Here is a 14,469-nt window from a genome sequence, read left to right on the forward strand (position 1 = left end):
ACTGCCTCCCGCGGTTTGGCAAAACTCATGCTGGTAGCTTTGAGAACACTGTCCAACCATCTCATCCTCTGTCGTCCCCTTCTCCTTGTGCCCTCCATCTTTCCCAACATCAGGGTCTTTTCCAGGGAGTCTTCTCTTCTCATGAGGTGACCAGAGTATTGGAGCCTCAGCTTCACGATCTGTCCTTCCAGTGAGCACTCAGGGCTAATTTCCTTAAGAATGGATAGGTTTGATCTTCTTGCAGTCCTTGGGACTCTCAAGAGTCTCCTCCAGCACCATAATTCAAAAGCATCTATTCTTCGGCTATCAGCCTTCTTTATGGTCCAGCTCTCACTTCCATACATCACTACTGGGAAAACCATAGCTTTAACTATACGGACCTTTGTTGGCAAGGTGATGTCTCTGCTTTTTAAGATGCTGTCTAGGTTTGTCATTGCTTTTCTCCCAAGAAACAGGTGTCTTTCAATTTCGTGACTGCTGTCACCATCTGCAGTGATCATGGAGCCCCAAAAAGTAAAATCTCTCACTGCCTCCATTTCTTCCCTTTCTATTTGCCAGGAGGTGATGGGACCAATGGCCATGATCTTCGTTTTTTTGATGTTGAGCTTCAGACCATATTTTGCGCTCTCCTCTTTCACCCTCATTAAAAGGTTCTTTAATTCCTCCTCACTTTCTGCCATCAAGGTTGTGTCATCTGCATATCTGAGGATATGTTTCTTTTAAACATGTTCATTATCCAACAATACAGGACCTATCTTATGAATAACCACAATTCCAGAAGCTTACCTGCATATTCAGACAATAACATTCTCCCACTTGCAGTTGTTATCAGTTGACTGGCCCCTTTCCTTTGCTTATGTCACTATTACTGCTCCTGCAGTCTTCCATGTGCTGGAGGCTGGAATTCTGTAGGACAGTCTGTTCTACTTGTGTAGGTTTGTTGTGTGATTTAGAACCTTGGAAGTTCTGGGTTCATGTGTGGGTATAAAAGGCTCTCTGCTACAGAAGCTATCCCTCCAACTCGTAAAGGCTAATAGGAACATCAGAGTTAGAACATTTGTTCCTGCCCTCCCGTATTGCATGAGGGTCAGAACAACTGAAGAGAGCTAATTATGTTGATGAATGCATATGCTGAAATGAAATGAAAATCTTCTCTTTATATTTGAATGACACCATTGACTGCAAACGGTAGACATTTGAGAGACTGACATATTTGAATGACTCTGTCTATGACAGCAAGTTTCTCACTTAGAACTCCCCATGACCCTAAAATTCTGACTTTTCTAAAATTCTAGATCTGGTCACCTGCACATCTAGCAGGAGATCTTAAGTGTTATGTGGACTGCTATTTGAGAAGAGGGCATTTCACAGCTTGCAATAGACATCTGTGATGAGGTAAAGTATGAATAGGCAAAATACAAATGTAACAGCTTTTCTTCATGATTCACAATTCTCCAGCTCCTATGAAATGCTGAGTCTGGAAATAATGATATAAAATCCTGTCACTGTGTTGGCACTAAAAATCTTAACTATAAATCTGTGGGCAATTAAAGCATTTTAGATGATTTTGACTATCTGGTAGTCAAATGACTGTGGAGCCACTGTAGTAAAGAAACTTTATGAGGACTTCTTGGTACATTAGGGATGTAAGAAAGTAGGCTTCCTTGGAGAGGTGGGGGAAGCTGAGATTGTCATTCTGGGGTAGGATAGCTTTAATTAAGATGAACGTTCTCCCGAGAATGTTATTTCTGTTCCAGAACTTACCGATAATCAAGGGCACTAAGATATTCAAAGAGTGGCAAAGAGGAATCTCAAAATATGTCTGGCAGGGCAAAAAACCAAGGATTAAGTTTAAATTGTTAACAGAAGCTAAAGAAAGAGGGGGATTCGCCCTGCCAGATCTGAAGTTATACTATGAGGCAGCGTGCCTCTGCTGGGTGAAAACATGGATAAAATTGGAAAATAAGGAACTATTAGACCTGGAGGGGTTCGACAATAGAGCAGGATGGCATGCGTACTTATGGCAGGGGAAGAGGAAGCACAAGGGTTTCGCAACACATATTTTTAAAGGCCCTCTATTGGAAGTTTGGGAGAGGAATAGATTTTTATTAGAACCTAAAGTACCACACTGGCTATCCCCATTGGAAGTTATGAGCGTGAAAAAAGTAAACATGAGAGGTGATTGGATAACTTATGAACAATTGTTAACAAAAGTAGGGGGGACATGGAAATTGAAACCATATGACCAGGTTAAAGGAAAAGTCTATGATTGGTTACACTATTTCCAAATAAACGAAATGTTTAGACAAGACGTTAAAGAGAGAGGATACGCGGATAAAGAATCTAAATTCCAGACTGAAATAATAAACAATGATTACAAAATTCTTTCTAAAACGTATAATATGCTATTAGAGTATAACCTGATAGATGAGGAAGTGAAGTCTGTGATGATTCATTGGGCAAGGGACATCGGCCATAATATATATTATGAAGAATGGGAGAAACTCTGGAAAAAAAACCTTAAATTTACAGCTTGCATAACGTTAAAAGAGAACCTCATGAAGATGTTTTACCGTTGGTATATAACACCTGCAAAATTAGCAAAAATATATAAAACTTGTAATAAATGCTGGAAATGCAGGGAAAAAGAGGGATCCTTCTTCCATATGTGGTGGGACTGCAGAAAGGTCAAAGGCTTTTGGGAAAGTGTATATAATGAAATGAAAAGTATATTAAGATATAACTTTGGGAAAAAGCCGGAGGCTTTTCTGTTAGGCCTAGCAGGAAGTGATATAAAGAACAATGACAGTAAATTCTTCCAATATGCAACAACGGCTGCAAGGGTCTTATTGGCTCAAAATTGGAAACAACAGAACATACCGACGCTTGAGGAATGGAGAGCAGAACTACTAGAATACGCGGAGATGGACAGATTGACGGGGAAAATTAGATATTTAAAAGACCAAAGGTTCATTGAGGACTGGGGGAAATTTGTGGAATATCTGGAAAATATAAGTGAAGGTCAGATAACGCTAGTTGGGTTTAAAAAAGCTCTGTGAAAAGGTTGGAATATTGTCTAAAGAGAAAAAGAAGGAAAGAGAAAATAATGTCAATATAAGCTAGGATTTGTGTGAATTTGTTAAATTAGGGTATGGATGATTTCAGGGGAAGCTGAAGGAAGTCTTATAGAAAGAAATCTGTGACAACAAGGTGTAAACTGTTTTATTTTCTTGTTTGTTATGATTTAAAAACAATAAAAATTATGCGAGAAAAAAAAAAAAAGTAAGAAAGTAGGCTTCCGGTTCTGCTCTGCCTTAATGGAGGCAGCCCCCACTTTAAATTATATAATTCAGCATTTGAATGATTGGCATTCATAATTGTATTATAAATTGATATTGTTATAATGAGGCTATTGGACTGTAATTGAAAATGAATAAAAAAAATCAAATCAAAAAAAGGAAGGTAGGAAAGTAAGAAGACAAGGGAAACCAATGTAGCCCCCTTCAGAAGTTGTTGGACTGAAACTCCCATCATCTCTGACAGTTCGCCATGCTGGCAGGGGCTGATGGGAGTGGCAGTCCAATAGAGTCTGGAGGGTACCATATGGGCTACTCCTACACTAGATCTTTTCTCTACCATTGACTTAATTGCTAAATTCAATTGATATAATGAGTTTGATCCAGATCACCACATGCATACACATTCATGCAGATAGTGCATAAGATCACTAAAGGGACTGAGGGATCTGTCCCCCTCTTCCAGTTGGTAAAGGAATATGAGTCCTTGATTAAGCTGCGGGACTAGAGGAGGATGTTTTTACAGACACCCTCCCCCATTCCTTTTAATGACCATGTGCACTACCTGCAAATATGCTCATATGTGTGTGGTTGAGGAAGAAAATGCGATTCTGTTATACACTATAGTATAATATAATGTGGTGCTGCATCTGCAGTGAATTTAATCTAGGTTTGCCATATTCCCAAAATTGAAAAGTTGTTGAGGTTTTTTGGGGGAACATCTTGCAGAAAAACCATTCGTTTGGGGGCTTTTCTTATATATGTATTTTTTTAAAAAAATAGAAATAGCCCATTCCTGGACATATGGCAACCCTATCAAACCTGATGTTTTTATATGGTTCTTGCTTCAGCCTATGCCTGCAGTAGAGGCTATTGGTTTTCTGAATTGGCTTCTGTAGACTCAAATCGCCTTCATGACCTTTAAATGTGTGTAGATTATAAACCCTGTGGGAGGCACCATGGAATATTCTTGTTTGGTACATCACCTGGCACATCCTTGATGTAATGAATGTGTAGTAATAGGTTATATATAGGGGACTAAAATGTGCAGATCTCTGCTCAGCTGCTGACTTAGATGGAAATAGAGGAACCCTCGGGGCATTTTAATCCCCAAATGTGATTGCCTGATGTTAGAAAGGCTGAATCCTTCACATAAAGATTTGTCTCAGCTAGGGCCTTACTTAGCTCCACTGAATGATGTCAAACTTGAAAGGGAATAGAGGTTTGCTGATATCTTTTAGCAAAGCTGATATCCTTTTGTCTTGTAGCTTGGGTTTGCTGATATCCTCTTGCCTTGCAGTATCCAGGAAAAGGGTTTTTTTCTTTTTCAAATTGGAAGTTATCCACAGAAGGTTGTGAGGAAGTGTATCTGTGAAAATGACTTTTAACTCCCTCCACGACGTTACGAAGTGAGCCTAGAAGTGGAGCTCAAACATTAGGAGAACCTGAAAGGCAGTCCTTGCAGTAGACGGCAGTAAGTAGTATGTGCTCTGTAACAGCCCTGAATACAGACAATGTAATTGTTATTTTGATTAAGACCCTTGAGGTTGCTATCACTATTTTACTGCAGTGACAAGCTGTTTCTTTCCATGTTTGCTCCGGAGAAGTGAAGAAACTCCCACTAATTTCACAGAGACTTCCTGCCATATCAGGATGCTTATGACTGCAGACTAGCGAACGAGGGTGGTGTTCAGCTGTGTGAGCAGAACATCTGCTTACACAACAGAACTCCCCCTGTGTGTGCTCCATGCCATGAACAAAATGGATAATGTCTGTATGGTAGGAAGCTGCTGCATGTTCAGCGTCATGTTGTGTAAAACTGGACGACTTATATTGTGCTGCCTCTTTAATGAGACTACATGGAAAAGTTCACTGAAAACATAAGCTAGAAAAAGGTATTAATTTTCTCATTTCAGAGCACTGACACATTTTTTGTTACATTGGTTAGCCAGCAACAGTCAATTCCCAAGTGCCTGAAAGATTTCTTGAAATTGTCATGTAATTTATCCTCACCAGTGAACTTCTATGAACTTCTATACATGCACTGTCATTCTGAACTTAGAGGATTCCCCAGCTCTTAAATAAAATCTACATTTTAAATAACAGGCTAGAGCATGAAGAAAGAAGGATTTGCTAATAAATAACTCGCATGTCGAAGCAAAAACACAATTTAGGTAAACTAGCGACTGTGCTGCTCATTGGTAACAGCCCCCCCCCCGAACATGGTTTATTTACCAAGCTTAGCTCATGATTGTTCCATGTTTCAGCATTCCTGGAGCTTTTACATGCTTACATCTCTTTTTTAATTCATTTATAAATTATACTTGCATAAAAATTATTTCTAAGGAGAAAAGGTGAAAGCATGACTCTTTTCTATCTCTAAGACAAGCTTTGTTTGAGTAGTCACACACCTGACTCATTTAAAGAGCCGTAGCATATTCTGCAGTATAATGCAAATCAAACAAATTAACATCATACAAATTAAGCACTGAACTTCTAGCTGTTTGGGGGCTGGATTTATGTCAGCTGATGTTGGGATATCACCCAATATAAATGTTATGTAGTGAAGTTTCACCCTGGGCCAGCAGGGGGATACTGTATATAGTTTTCACTCAGGTCTGTAGATAGTTTTCACTCAGGTCCGCGTCAGTTATTTTAGGCGGGAACTCTGGGCTGTTGTTGCTACAATGTTGACAGCCGGCTGCCTATAAAAGCAGGCCGGCTGAGCTGTTTGCAGTCAGTTCTATTCCAGCTTACGAAATAAAGAGCTACTTGGAGAAATCGCTGTGTCGGTGTTAGCGGCTGTTTCCCCCCCCCCCACGTGCACAAGCTGTTATTTATGTGTTGTTTTTACCTGTATGGGCCTATGGCCGTAATAAATATTGTTTGTTTGTTTGCTGTGTCGTCTGCTATGTCAACCCACAACTTAACACTGGCGACGAGGATGGGATTGATGGACATCAGAGCACAGCCAGATGCGGCCAGCCTCTGAACTGAGCTGAATCACAGAGCGAAATCACAGAGCGAAATCACTGGACAGAACCAATTCAGAGCTGACTGTTCTGGCTAGAGCACGGTGTTCCATCCATCGCCCTTCACGCCGGCATCAGAATCATGGCTTCACTTGTGCCTCTACCGCCGTTTGCGTCAGCCTCTGAATCATGGGACTCCTACCTCGCTCGGTTCGACTGCTACCTCCAAGCCAACGAACTGACAGCAGTATCAAAGGATCGGAAGCGGGGCCTATTCCTCAGCCTCTGTGGGCCTGAGGTGTTTGAGACGGCCCGAGCATTGGTTGCGCCTGAAGCAGTCCAGGCAACACCATGGGATACGATCCAAGAGAAGCTCCACAACCACTACGCACCAAAGCCGTCCAAGATTGCTGCCCGCCATGCGTTCTACCACCGGAACCAGGCAGAGGGGGAGTCAATCAACAAATACACCACCGCCCTGCGACAGGCTGCAATGCACTGTGAGTTCCGAGACTTAGACGATGCCCTGATGGATCGAATCGTCTGCGGGGTCCGGGACATCCATCTGCAACGGCGTCTTGCAGGGTTTTGACGGCACCTTGGGGCAATATACAGGTACGCCCATCTCCTTTAGCCTTGATCCACAAGTCGCCCCCACCAAGCTAAAGCCACGCCGGGTTCCCTTTGCTCTCAAGGCTAAGGTGGACGAACAACTGGACAAACTGATCGCCCAAGGAGTTTTGGAGCCGGTTGACCATGCCAAGTGGGAAACCCCCATCGTCACGCCTGTCAAGCCAGATGGGTCGGTGAGCATCTGCGCTGACTACAAGTGCACGATCAACAAGGCACTTCAGCAGCATGCTTATCCGGTTCCTGTTGTCCAACACCTGCTGCATTCCCTGGGTGAGGGTAAGGTCTTCGCTAAGCTGGACCTTGCCCAAGCCTATCAACAACTGCCAGTCGATGATGCCACTGCTGAAGCCCAGACGATCGTCACCCACCGGGGGGCATTCCGTTGCCGCCAGTTGCAGTTCGGGGTGAGTGTGGCTCCTGGCATCTTCCAAAGCCTTATGGAGCGTCTCTTGCAAGGGCTTCCGGGCGTGGTACCATATTTTGATGATGTCTTGGTGTCTGCAGACTCACACCAGCAGCTGTTCGAGCGCCTCCGTGCCGTGCTGACCAGGTTCCAAGAGGCCGGGCTCAAGGTAAAGAGGGAGAAGTGCCAGATCGCCGTTCCACAGGTAGAGTTCCTGGGCTATCTTATCGATGCCTCCGGCCTTCACCCGACCACATCCAAGATCCACGCTATCCAGCAGGCCCCCATCCCAAAGAACAAGACGGAGTTGCAGGCGTTCCTGGGGCTGCTGAACTTTTACAACATGTTCCTGCCCCACAAAGCCACAGTGGCTGAGCCTCTTCACCGACTCCTTAGCACTAAGACGCCTTGGGCCTGGGGTCATCGGGAGACGGCGGCCTTCAACGCGGTCAAGGCTCTCCTTTCATCAGACAGTGTGCTGGTACAGTACAGTGAATCCAGGCCGCTGGTCCTTGCCTGCGACGCCTCACCTTTTGGCATCGGTGCTGTCCTTAGTCACCGTTTTCCAGACAGAAGAGAAGCACCGCTCGCCTACTTTTCCAGGACGCTATCTCCGACGGAACGGAATTACAGCCAGCTCGACAAGGAGGCACTGGCACTTGTGGCTGGAGTGAAGAGGTTCCATGAATACCTCTATGGCAGGACTTTTGACCTCATCACTGACCACAAGCCACTCCTGGGCCTCCTCGCCGGTGATCGTCCAACTCCACCGGTCCTCTCGCCACGCATGCTGCGATGGACTGTTTTCCTGGCTGTCTACCACTACCGGCTCATCCATCGCCCGGGGAAATTGATGGGCCATGCCGACGCCCTCAGCCGTTGCCCTCTTCCAGCATTTGTGGAAGACCCGGCTCCAGCTTCATCGCTCCTTCTGATTGAGGATCTTCCGGCAGCGCCTGTATCGGCTGCCACTGTGGCCTCCACGTCTGCCCAGGATCGCACCATCAGCCGGGTGCTCAACTGGGTGTGGAGGGGGTGGCCACAAGGGCCTTTTGCATCAGAGTTCCAGCCTTTCGCAACCAGACAACATGAACTCTCAGCTCATCGCGGCTGTCTGCTGTGGGGAGACCGCGTCGTGATTCCCCAGGGACTCCGTCAGCACGTCCTGAAGGCTCTGCACATTGGCCACCCGGGAATTGTCAAAATGAAGGCGTTGGCTCGGTGTTATGTCTGGTGGCCTAATATGGACAATGCCATCACTGCCTGGGTGTCCGCCTGTCAAGCGTGCCAAGAGTCGAGGCCTGCACCACCGGCAGCTAAGGGACACACCTGGGAGACGCCAAAGACACCCTGGTCGAGGGTGCACATCGATCTGGCTGGCCCCTTTCACGGCCGGACCTTTATGGTAGTGGTGGATGCCTATTCCAAATGGCTGGAGGTCGCCCTGATGCCCTCCACCACTACCGAAGCTGTCATCCGGGTGCTGCGAGGCCTAGACCCACAGTTTCAATATCCATTTCTTATCATCATGACTCCCCCAATTTTTGCTCAAATCACCCCTGCACACCTTTAAAAAATAAAAGTGTGAGGGTGGGGAGGGAAACATCACAAAAGGGAAGAGGGTTGAGCATGATCCTGTGTGAGAGGGAGGGAAAGTTCATTTTCAGTGCCCCTAATAACTAACTGAACATAAAAACACTCCCATTTAACTGTTCAGGGGAAATGTCAATTTATCAGGATGGTCATGCATTGTATTTGTACATGATTTAGTAAGTCTTGTTTGAGTACTTGGTGCATTGTAAGGTTCTGTAACGTATAGTACTTTTTAGGATGCAGAGTGAAAATAATAATACAATAAAGTTTTCCCCTCTTTTGTGTATTCTGCTGCCTAGTCAATTTTCTTGGTGTGTAACTATTGTCTTTAAAAAAAAAAAAATCTTTAAGAACATTACTTGGGCTACTCGCTTGCCTAGACGCTGAACTTACTACCTATCATTATCCCTCATTACCTGACCTACTCAGCTTTTTCTTGTGCAGCTGCCTATAATGGGTGATTTCTCTGAGCTGTGCTGTCAAGACATTGTTATATTTCATAGAGGGGAGAAAAATTGCACTTCTTCAATCGATAGCATTGCCATGGGGACTCCTGCAAAAAAAGTCTCTTCTCAGTTTCTCTGCGTTGGTGTCCTTTGGATAACTAGTTTAAAGTGGGGCCAGGGTGTGCAGGAAGCCTGAAAGATCTTGCCGAAGACTCTTGTAAATTGCCATGCTGGTAAGCATAAAGGTAATAGGGTGTCAGCTAACAGCGTGAGGAAGAATCTGAGAGCAAACCACAAAATTAAGATGTGATGGTACTGGCCGCTGACAGTGCACTTTATTGGATAAAGGATAGACTGTGTCTGAATGGAAATAGTGCAGGCAGATGTTCCAATGAGCTAGGCTGTCCTTTTGGATGGATGAAAATACCAGCCTTCTTTTCTTTTTTTCTTTTTTAATGGCACAAAATGCTTTCTTCCAGCTCTTCATTACATTTGGGCAGCTAGCAATTTATTTATGAGAGCAGGAAGTGTACTTGAAATAAAGCCCTTGTTGCAAAAGAAACTAAGTAAATCAAGGAATACTGGATGCCAGAAAAGAGCATAATGCTTAGCAACAAGAACACCATGCCTGCTGCTTACTCCAGTTGCTGCAGAATGAGTTCGGTTGCTGTCTGGCCTTAATTTTATATATCAGTGTGCATTCCTCTTTCAAATTCAGCACGAGGGAGTATTCTATCAGGACAAGTGTATCTACACCATGGCATTTGTGAGGGATAATCTTTTGCCCTTGTGAATGCTCTGGAGGGGAAGAGAAGGTTCAGCCTTCCTTCACTCTGCAGATAGCCATTGCAGGGGATGTAAATCAAGGACTGGACTGTCACTAGGACTCATTTTTTGCCTTCCCTCTTGTAATTGCTTCAGAGGGGAAGGGGTAGCTTATTATTCTTGTCCCACAAATGGTTGTTGGAAAATGTTTTGAACTCAGTAGTAGCCCTGCCAAAGGAAATCATGTGTCTGAGTAAATTTCTCCTCCCACTGAGATTGCTTCAGAGGAGAAAGCACCAGAATTCCTCTTTTCCAAAGTTGAAATTCAACTCATTTCCTCCTAACAACACAATTCTCCCCTTGTACTATAGCTCAAGGATTGCAACCAAGGTGTTCCCAGCCAACAGAAAGAAGCATGCATGTGACAACTCTTGCCTGCCATGTTTTTTAGAGAGATGGGGAGATGAATGGAGATGGGTTCATTTCTATATCTCTGTGTTTTCCTGCAAGGGTAGGACATTTTGCTAATGTGTAACTAGTGAAGAGGATGGTTGATTTGATTAGTCCACAAGTAGCCAACATGGTGTCATCCAGAGGTTGTATTATCATTGACAATTGGTAGGGATAATGAGATCTGCAGTTTATAACATTTGGGTGACACCATGCTGGCTATCCCTGGATTAGTCACATAGATTCTGGATGGCCAGTTGCTAGGGCCCATGGTGACTAGAGGAACTACTTGAGTTGACATAATTTTCTCTAACCAAGAAAGAAATCCTGGGGTAGTAGTGAATATGTCACTGAAGATGTAGAACTATCATACAACAGTTTGGGATACTTGAGGATTCCAGTCTTTTCAAATTCCAATATGAAATGACATGATCTCATGTGCAGTCCAGAATTTTACAATCCACTGGGTAACTCCATCTCTAAACATGCAATACAGTTTTCAGCAGGATCAAAACACTCATTTAAGTACATGTTTTAAGAGAAAATACAGATTTAAGTAGATAGTGAAATATATATCTTTAGCTTTCTTTTTTTTTTAAAAAATCACAGTTTACTGTCAAAAATGAAAGAAATTATGGATAAAAACATGAGAAAGTGACACAGAGCAGAAATTGACAGATTCACATATCCCTAACAGCAGCTATGGAAAAGGTGAATTCTATGCTAGGGGGTTATTAAAAAGAAATTAGGAAATACAACTCCAAATGTTATAATGTCTCTATAAAAATCTGTGTTGCACTCATACTTGGGATATATTTTAATGAGATTTAGACTTTAATTTTTGGGCTATTTTCATTGAAGTTTGTTTTTCTTGTTGCTTTACCATACTTTGTGTATTTTTTACTCTTCTTATAGATTTTTAAGAGGTTTTATAGAAAGACTGGATATAACTATATTATAATTATATAACAATATATAATAGTAGGAAAGGGCTACTGCCTTCATGCCCTGTGTGTGGGTTTCCCAGAGGCATCTGACTTGATACTGTGCGATGCTCAGCTAGATGGACCTGTGAACTGATCCAGTCAGAGGGAGGGTTCTTAGGTACTGGCAGTCTTTTTTTCAGGAGGTACTTAAGGGTATGCAGGACTGGCTACTCTTTTTGTTGTTGTTAAAAAGTGTGACACTTACTGTAACAACTTCATGGCGAGTACTGGCACCTATTCTAGATAAAAAGCACTGGATACTGGTAAGACACTTCCTACAATCTTCTTGGTTCCTCTTTTTAATGCTGAAGTGCACATTCAAACTGAAATAATGTTATATATGTCATGCTGCTGAGAATGATGTATGTAATCACATTCTAACCAACTGAGTCAATATAAAGGATTTAATTGTGGGTTTCACCAGAAACTGACATCCCAATGAGTTTGAACATTTAGTTGATCAGAATAGGGCTTTATATTCAGACTCAGGATCAGACTGATTTGGCAGTGAAAGGACGTTTCACTGCCAGCTCCAGGGCTGAGTTTCCCATTTTTTTCCTGGGTAATTCAAGTCTTCTGCCATACTGAAGCTATCTGGAAGCTTGTAAGTATGGTGACTATCCACTTCCTGTTTCATGAACTGGATTGATAATTGAAACAAAAAATAAAAGAATTCCTTCCAGTAGCACCTTAGAGACCAACAAAGTTTGTTATTGGTATGAGTTTTCGTGTGCATGCACACTTCTTCAGATACACAATTGATAATTGGATTGATTTTTTTTTTAATGATTTTTATTAATTTTACAACACAAACAAAAAACAAACAAACATAACACGACTTCCCCATGCCTCCCCTTCACTGCATCCTTATTTTAGAATTTTTTAGCAATCCTTCATCCATTTTTATATTTAATTCTCTTTAAAATTTTCTTAAGCTTAAATTTTTACAGCTGTAATTCTTTATATCAAATCCCTTGACATCTTAACATTCCGAAATTTTACAACAATTTTAAAGATAAATTTTAAATTTTTTCCAGTCCTCTTCCACTGTCTCTCTCCTCTGGTCACGGATTCTGCCAGTCATCTCTGCCAGTCCCATAAATTCAGTCACCTTGGTCTGCCATTCTTCCAGAGTAGGTAGTTCTTTAGTCTTCCAGTACTTTGCCAAGAGAATTCTTGCTGCTGTTGTTGCGTACATAAAAAATGTTCTATCTTTCTTTGGAATCATTTGGCCTACCATGCCCAAGAGAAAAGCCTCCGGTTTCTTTACAAATGTCCACTTAAGGATTTTCTTAATTTCATTATAGATCATTTCCCAGTAGGCCTTAATCTTCGGGCAGGTCCACCAAAGATGATAAAAAGTTCCTTCGCATTCATTACACTTCCAACAGTTGTTATTGGGCAAATGATATATCTTTGCAAGCTTGACTGGGGTCATGTACCATCTATAGATCATTTTCATTATATTCTCTTTTAAGGCACTACATGCCGTGAATTTAATACCTGTGGTCCATAACTGCTCCCAGTCAGCAAACATAATATCATGACCAATGTCTTGTGCCCACTTAATCATAGCTGATTTGACCGTTTCATTGGATTGATAATTGTCATGGTCTCAGCCTTAAGCTCAAAGTAGGAGGAGGATGACTTTGCCGAGTCCAGGGCTTCTATGTACCACTAGTTGAGGAATTGGACCAAGATCCTGACATTGAACCTGAGGTTAATGTTCAAGAGCTTGCACAATCTAAGCCCGGACCCTCATGAATGCCTCCCCCCAGTGGCGTAGCGTGGGGGGTGCAGGGGGGCTGGCCTCACTGGCCGCAACATCTGGGGTTAGGGCAAATCCATGGGTTAGGGGGCGCAAATCCACGGGTTAGGGGGCGCAAATTACTTGCCTTGCCCCGGGTGCTGACAACCCACGCTACGCCACTGCCTCCCCCCAGTCCAGTTCACATGCACAACCAAGTACCTCCACTGCACTTAATCAACAGTGCAAGAGAGCACATTGAGCAGACTGCCACAGAAAGGAGAAGTATTTACTTCCAGGCCAGTTGGTTGGCCCCTTCAGGAGAAGCTTAGGATGAGAGACTAAATAGAGGGACTCCAAACTTTGTCAGAACAAGATGGTTGTTTAGGGCTTTCAGTGGTGTTGCCCTTTCTCATGCAATGCAAAGACAGCAATGACTATGTTGTTATATGAAGATCACTTCCAAATCTTGGATAGTATGTAAAAACTGCATATGCTGGGAGGGACGTTGTTCACAATGTGAAAATGGCTGAGAATATGTCAGAGGACTCTGCATATTTGATGCACACAAGTAATTTGTATGTGGCATTTCCAGGTAAATCTTGGAAACAGGTAAATCTTGTAACTGGTATTTATGCCAAATAAATTAGTGGATTCAAATCTTCAGAGTGTCTTCATTTGTACATTCAGAGTTGGGAAAAGATTTTCCCGACTTTGAAAAGTCACTTTAGATACTTTCTGGATTATATAAATCCTAGCCATTATTATTAGCCTTTTGTGCATGGCTTCATCTGAAGTGTAGAATAGTCTGTTTCAAAAATAACTTGTGAAGGGAACATAGTAATTGAGGTCAGATGCAGCCACACTTGATGAATTGTACACTGAGAACTGCATTAAATGGGCAGCATCCATCTGGAGATGAGTTCAGCACTTAGGGGTTTCTTTTATCCTCTCTGTGCTTTGTAGCTTGGTGATTAACTGCATATTTGTGTCTCAGAGCCCCTGTTTATGGATACTCATCTTTATGAAGTAGAGATGTGTGTATTTCTTTATCCTCCGGAGAAGATGTTTTTGTGTTTCATTATGACTTTTCCCATTCTCTTAGGCTACTGTGTAGCTTTGGGAAGAGATGCATTCTTAGAGAAAATCTCTTGCCATTCATGCCTCAGGAGCTTTCC

The 14,469-nt window shown here is 42.8% G+C and overlaps 1 protein-coding gene and 1 long non-coding RNA gene across 9 annotated transcripts in view; one reads left to right on the top strand and one right to left on the bottom strand.

Moving 5' to 3' along the window:
• Positions 1 to 1,374, bottom strand: part of LOC309336464 — a 63,845-nt gene extending 62,471 nt beyond the window's left edge. The window contains exon 1 of the long non-coding RNA XR_014154032.1: positions 787 to 1,374. This is a non-coding gene — a long non-coding RNA (uncharacterized lncRNA). The remainder of the gene's footprint in view (positions 1 to 786) is intronic.
• Positions 1 to 14,469, top strand: part of KCNIP1 (potassium voltage-gated channel interacting protein 1) — a 573,342-nt gene that overhangs the window by 208,677 nt on the left and 350,196 nt on the right. The window lies entirely within an intron of this gene.

Source organism: Podarcis erhardii, assembly GCF_964252035.2.
Source record: "Podarcis erhardii genome assembly, chromosome: 2".
NCBI classification, from domain to species: domain Eukaryota; kingdom Metazoa; phylum Chordata; class Lepidosauria; order Squamata; family Lacertidae; genus Podarcis; species Podarcis erhardii.